This window comes from Danio rerio, chromosome 23 (genome assembly GCF_049306965.1).
Source record: "Danio rerio strain Tuebingen ecotype United States chromosome 23, GRCz12tu, whole genome shotgun sequence".
NCBI classification, from domain to species: Eukaryota; Metazoa; Chordata; class Actinopteri; order Cypriniformes; family Danionidae; genus Danio; species Danio rerio.
In genome coordinates, this window is record NC_133198.1 from 50,420,001 (window position 1) to 50,439,487 (window position 19,487).

At 40.6% G+C, this 19,487-nt stretch overlaps 2 long non-coding RNA genes across 2 annotated transcripts; one reads left to right on the forward strand and one right to left on the reverse strand.

Annotated features, from left to right (window-relative positions):
- Positions 1-6,370: 6,370 nt before the first annotated feature.
- Positions 6,371-14,359, reverse strand: LOC141380585 (uncharacterized). Its single transcript, XR_012398855.1, has 6 exons — positions 14,263-14,359; positions 10,537-10,634; positions 10,064-10,201; positions 7,794-9,967; positions 7,126-7,739; positions 6,371-7,071 (listed from the first exon to the last, which is right to left on the reverse strand). It is a non-coding gene; the product is annotated as an uncharacterized lncRNA (long non-coding RNA).
- On the forward strand, positions 13,640-15,256 carry LOC141380584 (uncharacterized). The gene is made up of 3 exons (XR_012398854.1): positions 13,640-14,348; positions 14,512-14,597; positions 14,881-15,256. It is a non-coding gene; the product is annotated as an uncharacterized lncRNA (long non-coding RNA).
- Positions 15,257-19,487: the final 4,231 nt, after the last annotated feature.

A 19,487-nucleotide genomic window follows, 5' to 3' on the forward strand; every position in this document is an offset into this window, starting at 1 on the left:
GTGTCCATGTAAACACACTCAGTGAAAATACAGCCAATAATAATTTGTTTTGCCAATTATTAAAAATGAAAGCAGCAATATTAAACAGAAAACCTGAACATTTTACCTCCTTAACTTTAGTTTACGGTCATCTCCTGTCTGAGGTACAGAGGGTCCAGCAGAGTTCTGAAAGAGCAAACACGTTCTTGGTTAAATGGCAATAGATTCAAAGCTAAATATTAATCATTATTTATTACCAGTCAGCATCAATTTCACTACAACAAAAATAACACTCATTCAGTTTGAAACAGTCCACATTTAGACTTGTCATGCGCTGTGAATAATACAGAAGTGAAAACATTGAAAATCCCACATGCATTATATTTCGCTTGCCCACATCATCTCAAATTCAGTGTGTATTTAATCTAAGATTTAAGATTTCCATTTGCTGTGAAAATGTACCTGTATCTTGTACTTATGACCAAAATGACAGAACCTGGAAATCAACATAAACAAAATATCAGTTAACCTTATAAAACTCTCAGACACCAAATCTACTCTGAATATTTCATTTGTGATAACATCGTGTGAAATTCACTCTGTTCTCAAGGGTTCATTAGGTAAAACTCCTGATCTCCTATTGGTAAAGTAGCAGACACATATTTCAATAATTGAAGTATTAATTGCTTTAATGACTCAAACTGATGAGAAGAATTGTAGGACTGTGGAAGAGCAACTCACCTTTATATCTTCACATGAGCAGCTGTTGATGATCAGAAAAGAAGTGAACTTGGCTGAATCTGTGACTTGATGAGATTTATATTCATAGTATAAGTATGCCAAGTATAATATCCATGACAGTTCAACTCCACTACAACTAACATTTAATGGACTCTACGCACGATCTCTTCCGCGTTTGCGGTTAGTCCACATGACACCTCTGGTGCAGCACGGCGCTCACTCACTTTAAGCGGACATCGCAGGTGAGGATGATAGATAACACTCGCTGTTTCTAGGAGAGCGCCGTCACATCAAGCAAAGAAGAGAAGAGGTTCAACTTCTACATTTCGAGTTACATTCATCATTGAGAGGGCGAGTATCGTCATGCTTTATATACGAATAGCAATAAATTGTTAGCCGTGTCTGTTTCTCACAGTTCATATTGATTTTTATGTTAATTTTAATTACCTGTATCATTTCTATCCTTCTGAATATCTATCCATTTACATATATGTACATGGTGTCCCTAATTTCCAGAAGTATGAACTAGTATGAGTTGTTAACTATAGGTCTCCAGGTTTCCTGTAAGGACAGGAGAGATCAGCGTGACGCGTTTCGGGTCGATGATGGAGTCAGAGAAGCTGCATAGTTTGAGTGTGAGGTTATTTATTCTCAGGATGACATGATGATCCAGCTCATCTACAAAACACATTAAATGTTTCAGAAGAAGCTGACCATTTCTTTCTTTTCATCTTTCTTTTTTTTTACTTTCACCTGCAGAAATGACTACAGATTTGAACAAAACACTCACACAACTTCTTATTTAACAATTGTTTAATGTTGTATTTTAACACATCGCTGTTAGGGAAATGTCATTATTTATATTTATACTGCAGTGCAAATGTCTAAAGTTACGTTTTATATTACTGCAGTGCAAATGTCTGGCAACTCATATTTACAGATTTCAGGGTTGTCCTTATTGTAAATGAGTTGGAGGTGGGGTTATATTCATTATATTTTTAAAACAAATGCATTTTGCATTATTCTTGTAATTTTATATTTAAAACATTATCTTATTTTAAAAGGCTAACATGAAATGTAATTAAATACAACCAGCGCTTGAGCATCACTTGGATTCTGACGGTAGTTGCCTGCTTGATTTTGTGAAAAGACAGAGGCAGTACATTTGATGGAGGAAAGCATTGCATGTTTCTCTCTAAAGTTATTCATGTTTACATTAGTGCAGAGCAATTGTTCACTGAAATTGTTGTTATATATGTGTAAATGATTATGTTGAAAATGAATGTTTCATATATTGACAACTTTATATTTCTGCAGTGCAGGCAACAACATATACATTATGTACAGCGTGTGAACTCTGTAATCTTTAGCTCAAGCTTTTACTCATGTGCAGAAGGCAAGCCATTGTGTAAATCCAGTTGGTGCTCACTGTAAAAGAAAGAGATGGTGACTGTCCATCCTGTGTTGCTTCATGCTGTGGATGAGATGCTCAGTGTGGACCCTCAGCCATGCCATGGATGGTGTCTCCCTCACAGTTGTGCTTACTCTGGATGTTGTAGGATGCAAGTTGTGAACCTAAATCAGATTTAATGCAAGTAGATGTAAAAACAGAAAGAAATACATTAGATTTTGCACATAAACACTTGTGCTTAACACATTTGCTTCAGTTTGATATTTGCCTATTACATGACACTAGAATGTGTAGATGTGTACACAAACACACACACACACACACGCACGCACGCACGCACGCGCACACACACACACACACACACACGCACGCACGCACGCACGAACGCACGCACGCGCACACACACACACACACTTTAACTATACTGCAATTGATTGATGTTCATGATAGTTAATACTCCTGTATGTTGCTTCATTCATTAATAGAATGTTGTAAATACTACATTCATTCATTCATGTTCTTTTCAGCTTAGTCCCTTTAAGTACTACAGTATATACAGTATAATACAATTTATTATAGTATAGTTAAAAAAGCAATATTATTTAATATAACATACAATTACAACTTGTTTGGTGGGGGTGAGTGAGCGAGCGACATACCTGAAGAGCATTGGGGGCGAGTTGCACACGAAACGTACCTGGAGAGTGGTGGGGTGAGTTGCGCGCGACATACCTGAAGAACTGGGAGGGATGCAGGGAGAGCGAGGTGTACATCGTATTTCAGGACCGGGCGGGAGACGCGCAATTTCTGAGAGATTATTATTCATTTGCAGGCATCCAAGAGTCTCTATGCATTTGTGGGATACTCCCGCAACTTCTGGGAGACTTGTGATGTCTGTGAAACAACAATGAATATTTTTACAGTGCTGTGACTCTGACCGTTCAGCTCAAAGAACCACAGGCAAATAGTTGAATTATCAGCAGCTATTCAATGTCAGCATTTTCAACAGTGTTCAGTGATTGAATTATCAATGTTGATTTATAATTTAATTCAATGCTGAATATTCAACCTCAACCGAAATGATGGCTCTGACAGAATCACAGTGAATCAATGCCACTCTAATATCTGGGTACTTCACTCCACTACTTATTTTTTGGCAAATTTTTACTTTTACTCCTCACATTTTTACACAAATATGTGTACCCTCTACTCCTGACACTTCTAAATCACGCTCGTTACTTTGGTGTACATGTGTTGGGTGGTGTGATCTATATTGTTTCTCGTCATTGCGCAATATGAATGCATTTCTGATGCAGTCAATCTCTGTTTCCTCATTGAGTGGCTGCGTGCTGCACTGCACAGCCTTCTCAGCCAAGGCTATCGCGCACCGTACGTGGGCTAGATTATGCAGATCACTATAAGAAAGGCAAGTATATGACTTAGAGGTGGGATCAAGTCATTGTTTGGCAAGTCACAAGTTAGTCTCAATTCATTGCCCTCAAGTCCAGAGTCAAGTCCCAAGTCAAAGGCAACAAGTCTCAAGTCAAGTGCAAAGCCCTACAGTTTAATTTGAGTCTTTTCAAGTCTTTTAACAGAAAAATAAAATATATACAGATTATGTATGGTTAAGATCTGTATTAATTAAACAAACCTTTTTTTGTGAAAGAACATTGCTCAGATATATAAAAATACAAATGTAATTTTCTGAAAAAGTGCTGAACAGTGCTGCGTCTCGTCTACACAACATAATGCACAAGAACAAGTTCCACCACAATAGAGTCCATTTTGCCTCACATCACACAGAAATTGCAGGTTTTCTGCTGTCTAATTCAAGTTGTGCTATGTTATGACTTCGGTGATCAACTTGTGATTAAGCAAAATTACATAAACGTGAATCAGCTACGTCAGTGGCACCAATCAATCCACAATAATTTACTGGCTGCTATTTATTTATTGAAATATTGTGCATTTACGCAAGTACATTTAAATGAATAATGTCAACAGCAAAATCATATCAGGGTGGCCCCAGGGGTGGCTAGAGTTTACACAGGAGTAACACCCCTTGTAAAGAGGTTTACACCACTATAAGGCACCCCTGGAATAGATGTTGGATGTAAAGAATACATTTTATTTTAAAAACATTTAAACAAAAACTAACGCAAGCAGAAATGTAACTGTGATAAAAATAAGGAAACACTTGATAAGGTATTATAGCCTACTGTACTATTCACTCTTCAAATAAATGTCACTATCAATCTCATTTTATCATGGCAACTAAAATAAAGTGAACTAGTGTCTGCTGGCTTCCACTTTGCTGATGAGATTGTGGAGGACATTTTCCATGTCATCCTCTTCATTTTGAGGAAAGCTGTTCCGCAGGGCCCCTGAACACGTATACTGGTATGTACTTTGTTTTAAACAGTAGCCTACTACAGTAAAGAACTTCAATTGATCAGTTGTGGTAATACTGTAGTTGCTATGGTAACACAAGTGTAATATAAACAAATTAGCCAGTGCTGTATTACTTTACAATATAGGGTATTTTATACTACAATTCACCACACTTTACTGTAACTACACTTTGTATTTTATTTTATCTGTTCACTAAATTAATAATATAGTAATCATATTAGTTAATACTACTGTATGCTGAAGCATTCATTAACAATTTGTAAATAATACAGTAGGCAGTATAACACTCAAAAACACTAGAATTTATTATAGAATTTACCTGAACCTTTTAATTTTTCGTGTATTGTTAATAAATAGTGTAGCTATAAAAGACCATATCAACATTCCTGAAATAACCCTTTCTAAGCCCCACCCTCCTTAGTTACTGTTGCTACGCCTGTCAAGCTTTCGTGCCTGGCACATCTATTACAGTGTGTATGCGCTGGTGTCAGACATTCCCAGGGGTATAATTAGTCATTTTTGGCAAACAGGTGAGATATCTGAGAAAGCCGGACAAAAAAGGACTGCAGTATACATTACAGGGGTATATTCACAACATAATAGCAACCAATTAGAGAATAACTTAATCAACATTGAAGCTAAAGCCTAGCCGCCTCATACGCTGACCATTCAACAGCTCAGTTCATGCACAGCAGGAGAGGTGAAATTTAAAATTACCCAATAACATAATAAGAAACTGATGGATTTGTGCCGAAAATCAGCATCATTGACCCATAACAGTGTACAGTACCTATTACTGTCAGCATGTTTGAGTGCTCTTTATCCAGTTTTTATTCTAATTTACAGATAAGTGGAAGAAAAATATATTGAAATGCAAATTAAAGTATGAATAGCAGAAGTAAACAAAGATTTTCCCTACCAGCAAATATTATTATATAAAAATATTAGTATATATATAAATATATATTGATCGCAAGTGCTCAGTTTGCGATCACATCTCGGTTTTTAAACAGATGGAAATATAATTGCTGTTAGAATGACTATTATGGTGAGGGTTTAAATGGAGCAGTGCTCATAATAGAGTGTAAAAAAGAAAAAGACAGCTGGGAAACATTACCTGCTTTGTTTTTCGTAGGGAACACAGTTTACATCTGTTTAGGGTTAGTGGTGTGTGAGTTACTGCTGTCTATCACTGAATGTGTCAGGAATATTAAAACAACACCAACTTATCTCCGCTCCTTTAGCGCGCTTCACACAGCTTGATCCACACTGGCATTTCTCCTCTTGGGTTTTGAAAAGGGAAAAAATCCCACCACCCTGTCCAGACATTAAGGATAACGAGTGTAAGATTTGCAAAATCCAATTGCGCAACACTTTGGCTTGTTTCCCTCACTCGAAAGCTTGACAGAGCTCCTGCGTGTAGCTACGGTTGCTAAGCCGCAATTGGTGTGTGGCGGTTTTTGGGTGTGGCTTAGCGAAGGGTCAATTTAACAGGAGGATCTCTGGAGAGCAAAAACACAAAAGGTATGAGGCAAGCAAACGCAGAGAGACTGAATTCACGCGCGAGAGATCGAATGTACGAGTGTGAGAGAGGCTGAGTATTGGCTCGTTCTCTCTGCGTTTGCTTGAATTTTGTCCACTCCGGCCCCTCAAAGTAGTCACGTTGGACGCTGTTAATTCAAAACAATCTATCGTGCTTTGATTAGATGTCATGCCGAATGCGCGCATGCTCTCTGTCACACACACACACGCACACATAAACAGAGAGAGAGAGAGAGAGAGAGAGCGGTCCATGTCAAAATACTTTTCATCTTCCATCTTCTTTTTATGGGATGCAGCAAGTCTTTACAAGTCAATAGGGGCAAGTCCAAGTTAAAGTCACGAGTCATTTATGTTCAAGTCAAAGTCACGAGTCATTTATGTTCAAGTCAAAGTCACGAGTCATTTATGTTCAAGTCCAAGTCGAGTTGCAAGTCTTTTTATATTTTGGAAAGTCGAGTCTAAAGTCATCAATATCATGACTCGAGTCCGAGTCCAAGTCCAAGTCACATGACTCGAGTCCACACCTCTGGCATGACCTCAAAGACGTGACAGAGAGAGTCGGGGAGTTTAACATGACTGATGTTGACCTGTTTACACGGTAATAAGACACCTTTTGCTTCATCACGTGACCGTTCACTGGCTCACCTAGCAATGACCCAGAAGAACAAGCACCTGTCAACAACCCAGTGGAAAACTCATCTGTCGATAACTCAGCAGAATGCTTACCTGTCGATAACCCAGAGGAATGTTTACCTGTCGATAATGCATCAGAATGATCAGCTGTTGTCGTTGCCACCTGTTGATGACCTGGACAAACCCTAACCTCTCAAAACCAGTTTAACGAATGCTCACTTGTTGATTACCCAGTGAATGCTCACCTGACGATTACCCAGAGGAACGCTCGCCTGTCAATAACCCAGAGGAACGCTCACCTGTCAAAAACCCAGAGGAACGCTCACCTGTCAATAACCCAGAGGAACGCTCACCTGTCAATAACCCAGAGGAACGCTCACCTGTCAAAAACCCAGAGGAACGCTCACCTGTCAATAACCCAGAGAAACGCTCACCTGTCAAAAACCCAGAGGAACGCTCACCTGTCAAAAACCCAGAGGACCGCTCACCTGTCAAAAACCCAGAGGAACGCTCACCTGTCAATAACCCAGAGGAACGCTCACCTGTCAATAACCCAGAGGAACGCTCACCTGTCAATAACCCAGAGGAACGCTCACCTGTCAATAACACAGAGGAACGCTCACCTGTCAAAAACCCAGAGGACCGCTCACCTGTCAATAACCCAGAGGAACGCTCACCTGTCAATAACCCAGAGGAACGCTCACCTGTCAATAACCCAGAGGAACGCTCACCTGTCAATAACACAGAGGAACGCTCACCTGTCAAAAACCCAGAGGACCGCTCACCTGTCAATAACCCAGAGGAACGCTCACCTGTTGATCACCCATCAGAATGCTCAGTTTTTGTCAGTGACACCTGTTGATGAACCGGACAAACTCTCACCTGTCAGTACCACAATTTAATGAATGCTCTACTGACAATTACCCAGAGGACCGCTCACCTGTCAATAACCCAGAGGAACGCTCACCTGTCAAAAACCCAGAGGAACGCTCACCTGTCAATAACCCAGAGGAACGCTCACCTGTCAAAAACCCAGAGGAACGCTCACCTGTCAATAACCCAGAGAAACGCTCACCTGTCAAAAACCCAGAGGAACGCTCACCTGTCAAAAACCCAGAGGACCGCTCACCTGTCAAAAACCCAGAGGACCGCTCACCTGTCAATAACCCAGAGGAACGCTCACCTGTCAAAAACCCAGAGGAACGCTCACCTGTCAATAACCCAGAGGAACGCTCACCTGTCAATAACCCAGAGGAACGCTCACCTGTCAATAACCCAGAGGAACGCTCACCTGTCAATAACACAGAGGAACGCTCACCTGTCAATAACCCAGAGGAACGCTCACCTGTTGATCACCCATCAGAATGCTCAGTTTTTGTCAGTGACACCTGTTGATGAACCGGACAAACTCTCACCTGTCAGTACCACAATTTAATGAATGCTCTACTGACAATTACCCAGTGGAACACTCACCTCTCAATAACCCAGCGGAACGCTTACCTGATGATAACCCAACGGAAGGTTTACCTGTCAATAATCCAGTGGAACGCTCACTTGACGATTACCCAGAGGAACACTCACCTGACGATTACCCAGCAGAACGCTTACCTAATGATAACCCAACAGAAAGTTCACCTTTCAATAATCCAGAGCAACGCTCACCTGACGATTACCCAGAGGAACGCTCACCTGACGATTACCCAGCAGAGCGCTTAAGTAATGATAACCCAACAGAAAGTTCACACTGTCAATAACCCAGTGGAACGCTCACCTGTTGATCACCCATCAGAATGCTCAGCTTTTGTCAGTGACACCTGTTGATGACCCAGACAAACTCTCACCTGTGAGTACCACAATTTAACGAATGTTCTGACAATTACCCAGTGGAACGCTCACCTCTCAATTACCCAGCAGAACGCTTGCCTAATGATAACCCAACGGAAGGTTCACCTGTCAATAATCCATTGGAACGCTCACCTGACGATTACCCAAAGGAACACTCACCTGATGATTACCCAGTGGAACGCTCACCTGACGATCACCCAGAGGAACACTCACCTGACGATTACCCAGAGGAACGCTCACCTGACGATTACCCAGAGGAACGCTCACCTGGCGATTATCCAGTGGAACGCTCACCTGATAATTACTCGGTGGAATGCTCACCTGATGAATTACCCAGTGGAACGCTCACCTGACGATTACCCAGAGGAACGCTCACCTGACGATTACCCAGAGGAACGCTCACCTGGCGATTACCCAGAGGAACGCTCACCTGACGATTACCCAGAGGAACGCTCACCTGACGATTACCCAGTGGAACGCTCACCTGAGGATTACCCAGTGGAACGCTCACCTGATAATTACTCGGTGGAACGCTCACCTGACGATTACCCAGTGGAACACTCACCTGATGATTACCCAGTGGAACACTCACCTGACGATTACCCAGTGGAACACTCACCTGACGATTACTCGGTGGAACGCTCACCTGATGATTACCCAGTGGAACGCTCACCTGACGATTACCCAGTGGAACGCTCACCTGACGATTACCCAGTGGAACACTCACCTGATGATTACCCGGTGGAACACTCACCTGATGATAACCCAGTGGAACACTCACCTGACGATTACTCGGTGGAACACTCACCTGATGATAACCCAGTGGAACACTCACCTGACGATTACTCGGTGGAACGCTCACCTGATGATTACCCAGTGGAACACTCACCTGATGATTACCCAGTGGAACGCTCACCTGATGATTACCCAGTGGAACACTCACCTGATGATTACCCAGTGGAACGCTCACCTGACGATTACCCAGTGAAACGCTTACCTGATGATTACCCAGTGGAACACTCACCTGATGATTACCCAGTGGAACGCTCACCTGACGATTACCCAGTGAAACGCTTACCTGATGATTACCCAGTGGAACACTCGCCTGACGATTACTCGGTGGAACGCTCACCTGACGATTACCCAGTGGAACGCTCACCTGTCAATAACCCAGAGGAATGCTTACCTACAGATAAACCCAGTGTAAGGCTCACATGTAGATTACTGAATGGAACGCTCACCTGTCAATAACCCAGTGGAATGAATACTTGTCAATAACCAAGTGGATCACTCAGCTGTTGATAACCAAGTGGAACGCTCATCTGTCCTCTGGTTTACTCGTGTAGTTCACCCTCATGTGTAAGTTGTGTGTGCATTCACTGGCGCCATTTTGAATGCATGTACCTGTAAAGACACACACAGAGAAAGAAGATGGACAGTTTAACAAGTATAATCTTCCATATTACTGCAATGGTGTGTGTGTGTGTGTGTGTGTGTCACATTGGCTTCCTGTGATGTAGATCATGTTGATATTCTGAATCGCTCTACCATACTGGACTTCTGTGTTCTGCATCTTCAGGTTTCTCCAGTGTGGATCTTCAGACTAATGGCGAATCTTCCACATGGATGCGGAAAGACCTGGAGGTTAAGACACACTCATCATCACTTCTCCTCAGACAAAAAAAGGACATTTGTTGACAGAGACGGATTCTTTAACTGTATGGGTTATTCAGCAACACGACTGATGCAGTTTAGCATTGAGAAAGAGCTGTTAGGTGAGTAACACACAGCATCAGTCAGGTCACGTTCATTAGTGTTTAACTTCAGTACACAGATGGAGATTACTGAGGGCAGGTCTGGGGATGCACACAGGGTTTGTTCATAACTACACACGTCATCATAGCTGCTGAGTTTATCTGGTTATTAAAAAACTAAAGACATAAAGAAACACTCAAACTGATGGTCAGACGTACCTTCTGCCGCCGCCGTCACTGCGCTGTATAATGTGCTTTCCTGATACAGTCGGGTCCAGCCAACATTGACAGCCGCTTCAGACATGTTGATTAAAGGTCTTTATATAATGGATTAAATAAATAACACAAAACATAGAAATTTTAATTACAAATCAGAGTTATTCTGCCATTAGAGGAAGCTCGCAGTGTGGAGGGCTGTACAATAGTGTTGAGTAGTATAGATCTGTGTTTTACAGACACTTTTATTCTCAAAATACACTGCAGGTTTCAGCTGATCGCGTCCACATCAGCCCATAAACCACACAAAGATTTATTAAACCCAGAGGGAAATCAAGTTTATTTCAACAGCTCAATTAAGAATACATAAAATGAAAAATAAACAATTTTACACAATGAACTCATTATTTAAAGAAGTTTTTTTTTTTATATATAGACACAGGTATGCACAGATATTGGTGTCGCTCTGTGGAGCACCTAGCTAATATCAGTGTTTAGATGAACACACTCCTGTGTTTATCAGGAAGTTATAAAGTGTGTGTGGTGTTGTCTGAGATTTGACAACATCCTTCTTTCTGACACCAGCATCAGATAATCAAGTTCAACCCCCAAAACAGAGACAAAACCTGCGACTCATAAAACACCTCCAGCACAGTAGGACAGATGTTGAAGGACTTTATTAAACCAGCTGGGTTTAATCATATAGTCAGACGCAGCCGGTTTGTTTTCCAGGTTATGCTCATATATGCAGAGGGAAGAGATGGAGAGGAATGTGTGTAAAACAATCAAATAATACAGTGCTGAGTGGAGGATTTAAATATATAGATGAACTGAAACTGAACAGAGGGAAGATCACAATTAACGTCTATAAACCTCATTTCTGCTTCAGCTCTTTGGCAGAGAAAGATCCACAGCAAAGACCATCACATCACACTTTACCACTTCAGGATAGAAAACAGAACCAGAGTTTCAGGACTGAGAGAAAAGTAGAGACCATGGAGATCAGACAATGAGGAAAATGCTGCTAATGAAGCTGATGCAGAACATTAGAGTCTTTGCATTTGCAGTCAACGCTATAGATATCAAGCAAGGAATCAGGCAAGGAGTCAGAGTTTCCAGAAGCATACTGAAAATACAATGATGAAGTGTGCTAAAACAAATAAAAAAAGGATAAGTCATATTTAAGGAGATACTGGAGTCATGTACACACACTGTACACACACACACACACACACATACACACACAAAATAATGATTTATTAAATGCGGCATTTCAGAAATGTCATTTCTCTCTGGCAACTAAGAGCTCTGCCTGCAAGGCAACTTCACATCATCTTATCACGAGTCAGCAAAACATGAGAAGTACATAATACAACCTGGCATAAAAGGGGAAATTCCCAAAATACTGTTAGACCAGGCAGAGATTGTACAACAGCAGAGACGAGGTGTAAAATTTAGGAAAAGAAAAATGAAATGTTACAGCTGGAAATGAAGAACACAATCAGAGCAGGGTTATGATGATCCAGCTTTATGACTGAAACATGAAAGCAGAAATAAACAGAGCGAGTCTATCAGGCATCTCAGAGATCAATGAGCGATTAATGAAGACACTTAGAAAATCAGGTGTAAATGACAGATACAGAGGGTATCTGGTCAGAGTTATTTCTAAGGGACTTTTGCCTTGTAGATTTGTCAAAAACACTTTACAGATGAACATAGAAAACAGAAGGAAATAATTATTCTAAAATATGTTACTGTAAACAGAAACGGCATTATGTGTAAATCAATAATGAGAATTTGTGAATCAGTTTAGGATGGTGGTGTGAAACTGTACAGGGCTGTACACGTCAGGGAAAAGATGAAGGCAAGAAACATTAAATATAATGAGTGTTTGGTTGGTAGTGAATGGCAATGTGTGTGTGACAGACGATCTCAGTATTAGATTATAGATGTGTGGTGGTGGCGCACACAGTGCTTCAGACACTAGAACAGCAGACACTGAGCTGATTTACAGGAGTTTCACAACAACCCAGCAGAGACAAAAAAATCAGACCAACAAACCAAACCAAACCTCATCAACGAGCATACAGAGTGTGTGTTCAACATGTGTACCACACGCAAACACACTGCACATATCTGAACACAAGCATAGCAGGAATTATCAGAGTCACAGGATCATGTGTTCATCCAGAATCAGAAATCAGCATTGAGGGAAAAGACTCAGTGAATGCAGAGTAAACAACTGCGTCATCATTATACAGACTCTGCTGCTGTGTGAAAGCAGGATACAAATAAAATATATGTAGTAAATTACACACCGAGGGCAGTAAACAGAAGACAGAGAAGAGGATTCAGCTTCTCAATATCTGGATCACTACTAACCCATTTCTGAAAAAGAGGGAACAACTCAAAGGTAAACACACACATGGTCACATACTAAAACAACTGAGGCAGATTTCCAGGATTATAGAGGGAGAAGTTGACTTTTAATACTCATATCCAAAACGGATTAGATAAATGTAAAAAGGGATGAATGTAATGGGGTGAAGCCATCATTTAACAGATCAGGAGATCAGCAATAGCTTACAGCAGTTCAATATACAGCTCTGCTTCTCAAACCGGCCTTAAACAATGAAAACTATTGAAAACACACTGTAGGATCATTTCTGGAGCTTTCCAGACATCTTTATTTTGGCATGTTGTGCTAACAGAAAGAGAAAGCAGAGTATTTAGTGAAAGAGACTCTAAAGGAGTCAGATGTGGGCTTCAGGATGTGTCTTCATACAAAATGACGAAACACAAATGAAAGCTGTTATTGTGGACTGAAACACTCTCACGTATATTAGTGTAATGTCAACAACAAATATGCCAGCAGTTTCAGTCACTAAAGATTGGGGTGGGAAAACCCTTTCACTGTTAGATTGCAGAAAAGCAAAAAGCAAAAAGATAATGGTAACATAATGTTGCAGAAGAGATGAAACAGATTAGATCTCCCCGTCCCTCCAGTCCTCATTGTGTGAAACTAAGCTGCACTTCCCTCTCCAGTCCAGTAGGTGGCAGAATCTGCACCTTTACACTGTTTGCCAAACACCAGTAAACAGAAGAAGAAAGTTGTTTGAAAACGCCTCATCTTAAACCCTTCAGAAACCCTGCTGTTTCCAGCTCTCAGATAAGACCAGTGTCTGTTGCTTTTGTTCAAATGATTGTCTTTGCAAATGATGTGGAGTTTTGTTGATTAGTCTTTAATGAGGTTATTTGTTTGTGAAGGCTTGGAAAAAATTTTACTAATACTTTCCTTCTTAGACTTTACAGACCTGAAACTTGCCTATAGCACTTCTTCATTGCTGCTCTTATAGTTGTGTATTGCTTCCTTGTCTTCATTTGTAAGTTGTTTTGGATAAAAGCGTCTGCTAAATGACTAAATGTAAATGTTGTGTTTATACTGTAACTCTTATATTTGTCTGAGAACATGTTAAAGATGAAGCAGCATCTGTCTAGTGCAATATCACAGCTGAGCAAGAAGACAAGCACAAGAATAAAATCCCCACATCCTCTCCATCAGCTCGTCTACAGATCAGATCAGTGAAGCGAGTGATCAGCTGTAACTCTCGGCCTGTTTGTTGGCTGAGTGTTAGAGAAATGATGGTGAATTCACCACAGCGCTGTGTTTAATCTGTCTCAGACACCATCAAGCAGATCTATAATAGTGGAGGAACCCTTTCTGCTTACCTGGTGATGCTGACCGGCCGAGAGGAGCAGGAGAGAACACACGGACAGGTGAACCGATGAGCAAACACTGGAGGAGAAACACACAGGTGGGTGAAACAGCAGGTAGAGCTCTTCTTCTTGTCTTATTGGCGGTTTGCATTCTTAAACAGAGCATTACCGCCCCCTACTGTGAGTTGTAGGTCAGAGACTGAATTTCCTTTTCCTCTGGACTCTTCAAGGCAGAGTTCTGATCTGACTGTGTGCTTTCAGAGAGGCTGTGATTGCGGTGCAGGTCAGTGTAATGCTGCAGAGTGTACCTGCGGTGGAGTGTGATGCTGAGCATGGAAACCCTACAGGTGAAACACACCTCTGCTTTGCTTTGATCTGGATATCTTGTGTTGAGTGATTTCATTAATGAAGGAGTCTTTGCTTTCACCAGACCTGAGTGAAGTATTCCTGTTCATGTTATCAGTCTTCTGTGATGGATCTTCTGTCTGTCACTGGTGTTTTCTGTTGAGTTTATTCCCGGTCAGCTGTCATAGTAATGTCTTGATTAGCTGCTTCAGGTGTGTTGAATTAGAGTTTGCATGTAAACTGTTCTGTTCTGCTTCTGACTGACCTGTATTATGTGTGTTTCAGATGTAGAAATCCTGCTTCAGCTTGCTCTCCTCGCTTCATTTAACAGTAGTGGTGGGCAAAGTGAGGCTTCATAAAACTGAAACAGTTGAAGCAAATGTGTCAAAGCTTTGAAACGTTTCGAAACTCTACAGTGACACCTAGGGGTAATTTTTATACATTGCTCTGGAGCAGCTTCAGCAAAGAACAATTGAGCAAATTGAGGTATTAAAACCCACTTTGTACCTTTGAACCTACAAGTGTTATAGCAGAGCGGTCAGAGTTCCTGACTATTATGCAGGGAAACTGGGTTCGAATGCAGGTATGTTGAAATGCTCTGTTCTTGTATTGTTTTGTTTCAACATTAGTCAGACATCAGAATAAACACTATTTGTGAATGAATTTGAACGCTAAACCCAACCGTCACAGTACTGTAAAAATATGAATTATTGCTATACAGTCTTACACAAATGATGCTGTATTGATGGTGTATCCGCAGCTGTATCCTATCTAGACTACATCATAACACAGTAGCATTATTAAAATAGAGAAAATCCTGATTTTGGAGCATTTGTACAAAGCAGGATTCAAACCCAAAAGCCATTTGAAGCACAGTAACAGCATGCACATGCACGGTCCACTAGGCTATATAAGACAGAAGTTTTTCAGACCCAGTCAGTCAAATGCAGATTCGCCAGGTCTCAGAACAGTTCTGAAATGATGTTAAAGAGCACAATCACAGAAGGAGAGAATGAGAAATAAACACATACAGCAACAGCCTCACACCAAAGCAACTGATTTAAACACCTCCACAAACAGCATCAGCAGCTCCACTGAAAAACATTTGATAATGAACAGCGCTTTTATTTTTATATTGATTTTTTTTTCCAGTTTGACCTCACCATCATGGAGATCAGAGGCTGCTTTAGTTGGGCTCTTGACCCTTTACTCTTCTATCTTATTGTATCTGAAACTCATCAGCTATGGCAACAAAGGCAATGAGAATATTTGTATAAATATTTGTTACAGATATAATTGCTAGTAATGTATAACTTAAATAAAACAATTGCAGGTTTATGTGACGCGGTTTGGAGCATTACGAAAGTTTCCCATGGAGAGTCAACAAACAAGAATTAATTAAAATTAATTAATATACTTTTATACGCAAAACCTTGAGAGCTCAAGAAGCACATTTAAAGATTCAGGACACCCTGGAGAACTTTTTTTTTATATTAACAGATGTGTGTGTGTTGAGCATCAGTTAAGACGATGTGATGTTAGCACCTGTCAGCTTTAATTGTGGGGAAAACTGGATAATTTTGAGCTTTTGTCATCTAATTTCAGCTTCCGGGTTTAAAATGATTTTTGGGGCGGATCGAAATTGGCGACGTAGCGCAGTACTGCAAGTGCAATGATGACGCGTCGGTTTCTCATTATTATTCATAGCGGAGTTTTCTTATCCTATGAGACGAGCCGGCTGCTTAATTATTCATGAGTGCACGTGCTTTCTGAAGGCAGACCTGCCAGTTTCAAGCAAGCTGTGAGATACGGTCCCACGGCACGCAGTAGCCGTTCATGAAGGCTCGTATGTGTTTGTTTCCATGATCCACGGGGTTTGTTGCATGTTTTTTTCCCCTCGATCTTGTCAGGGCCGATACAGCAAAGCTGTGTGTGTGCTGCCAGCATTTTTGTCAGGAGAGCAGTACGAGAATTGAAGAATGGCAGACGTTGACTTTTATCAGGAGTTCGTTCACATTCAGACACATCGCTGTGCTGCTGTGTTTGCCTAAATCCTCTATATTACCAGCAGGGCTAATGGTTAAAATAGACAGGTCAGGAGACCTGCTGCACTGAGTCTGCATTCAGATCTATATTTAGACCCGGGGATCGAGGGAGAATCCTCATTTATAGGGTTTACATGAACACACTTATCTTTATAATGATATAAATTGTGGTTATGTGTATATGAAATTACAAATAACAAATGTAGCAGGGAATTAAATTACTGTTTATTCCTTTGCATTTTAACTTTGGGAACTATAAACTCATGCGTCTTCTCACGATTTGTCTCATTTTGTGAGCTGTCAACAACAGTTGTTCCCTCCCCTTCTCCCCTGCTGGCCACGCCCACTCCTGCCCTGTGCTCGCGGAGCTCCACGCGCATTAATCATGCATCTTTTGAAAAATTCATCAAAAGTCATTGAAGTAGACTTTAACCAAAAGTGGGGGGAGTCATGGCCCTTTAAGACACAAAGACATCAAGAATCAAGATATGAACCTCAACCATGGTTACTAAAATTAAAAAGCTGCATGATTCATCCATGCCACAATGCATGCTGGGTACATAGTACAAATATCCCAGCATGCATTGCAGCATAAATAAGCTGTGCCACTTAAAGTTCTCAAAATGTGTTTTGTGTTGTTCTGGATTGATTTTCTTTTGTTTGTCACCATTGTTGTAATTGAAAGGCTGATTCATGATAAGATGATCTTTTATGTAAAGCTTTGACCCAATCTACATTGTAAAAGCACTTTTTAAATAAAGGTGAATTGAATAACCTCATCACAATTATTCTTAAATGTCCTTTAGGCTTCTCATGCCATACAAATTGTGTGATCAACACAACGATTCATGGCTACCTAAATAAATCTAGTGTTAAAATAAGCAGCTGAAGAGGCCAACTAAAGCAGACGCTGACCTCCATCATGGTGACCAACTGAACAACAGCAACTCCATGAAGAGTTTTGTCCACATGACAGAAAAGTCCGAGCTCAGTAATGAGTGAAGCTCCACTCATTTAAGTTGTTTAATGATCTCTGCTGAGATCTTCAGAAAGAACATTTATATTGTCTAAATATTTAGCACTATTATTTTTATCTAGAGTTTAATTTTCAGTTGATGTCATCTTTGGTTTTGGCTGTAACTTGTGTTTTTCTTTCCTTTAGTGAATCTGCTTACTGGCAACCACAGCTGCCGGTCTTGTCCTGCAAAATCAAAAAGAAATAAAAAAACTAAACAAACAAACAAACACCATTGTGTGCCGATGAACTGAGAGTATTTGCAACATATAAGAGACTGAAAAAATGAAATGAAATATTTCAGAAAGTTGTTCAGCACATATATGCAGCACCTTACCACCAATATTATCTGGGCCCGGACTTTTTTTTAGTATTAATTCTCTGAAAGAGGTCTTTGACCTGAGTCCTACTAATGTTTACGGATTTACTACATGACAGGTGTTGTTGTAAAATGTCAAATTTCTGACTTAGAATCACCCTCATCAAACCTTAAGTAAAACGTATTTAATTCCTCAGCAAACTCTCTCACAGAACTAAAGCCATTTAAATTGGTTTCATTTCCACCTCTATCTTCTTTACTCCCAGCCATTGTGTACTCACCTCACCATGCTGATCTTAAATATTTGCTGCTGGTATGTTTCTGTATTTTCTGTTTCTCTATTTTATTATGTACACTGTTTGTACACTGTTAATTCATACTAACCCAAACACACAACTGAGATGTGTATGAGTTATCATATCATTGACATGACCACTTCAGCACTATCATCTCCCATAAACTGCATGAATCAGTTTATCTTAAAGTAGACAATAATCTGTATACACAGATTGTGAATTACCACACTAAACCAGCTGTACTCCTCATAAACGGTAACCTCACAGAAATATTTTTGATCAGTAATGACAGTTTATTTGCTCAACACTTATTCTATACAATATACCGATTAAAATGCAGAAAAAATTAAACCAAAACATTAAAAAACGGCCGAGATATAAAGGATTAAACCTGACCGAAAGCACACTCAGCTGAGGACACACAGGATTGGTCTAAAAACACGAATACTAATGAGTCATTTGCATATGGTCTATTCTCTAATAAAACACGATTTTAAAGGGCTTCATAAGCTTAAATATGATAATCAAAGTATGGAAAAAACAACTTAGACATCAGATAATCAAATTCTGAATAAAAATATACAAACAAGAACAAAGAAAAACACAAACAAACAATTGGTCATCACCATTGCCGAAATGCTGTGTCTCAACACCTGGTCAATGGACCAGGGTCTCCTGTTCTTCAGGGTAATGCTCCCAACGGTTATCCCTGATAAGGATGATGTCTGCTTGGTTCTTGCATTGCCTTAGGGGAGACGTCCGGTAGAAGAATGATATATCTACATAGATATATCCGCCAGACTGAACCTCGACCTGGCCTCTTAAATTTTTTCATTTCTAGTAATTAGTGGGAGGTCAGGAATATCTCTTTGAATGTTTCTAGTCACATTTGGGCGAGTTCTTTGTTCATCTTGAATTCATGGTACTCCTTGGATGTTGACTGGAAGTATTCTGGAGCAAATCAGCAGGGAGTGAGGAGAAGGCAATGACCAGTTCATGGCCAACTTTAACTCCTGACTCCTAGCTGATTTGGGCAAGGGCTCTCCTGTTCCCTGGAGATATCTGGGATCCTGGGGAGCCTGGTCTCTGGATTAGCCAGAGTAGGCCTCATAGAGAAACATCTTCAGACTCTTCTCGGGTGGCCTGGGCAACCTTGCGGTGTTAACAAAAGGTCACTTGGGGGAGTGGTAAGTATTCAGCCCCCCTGGGTCCACTTG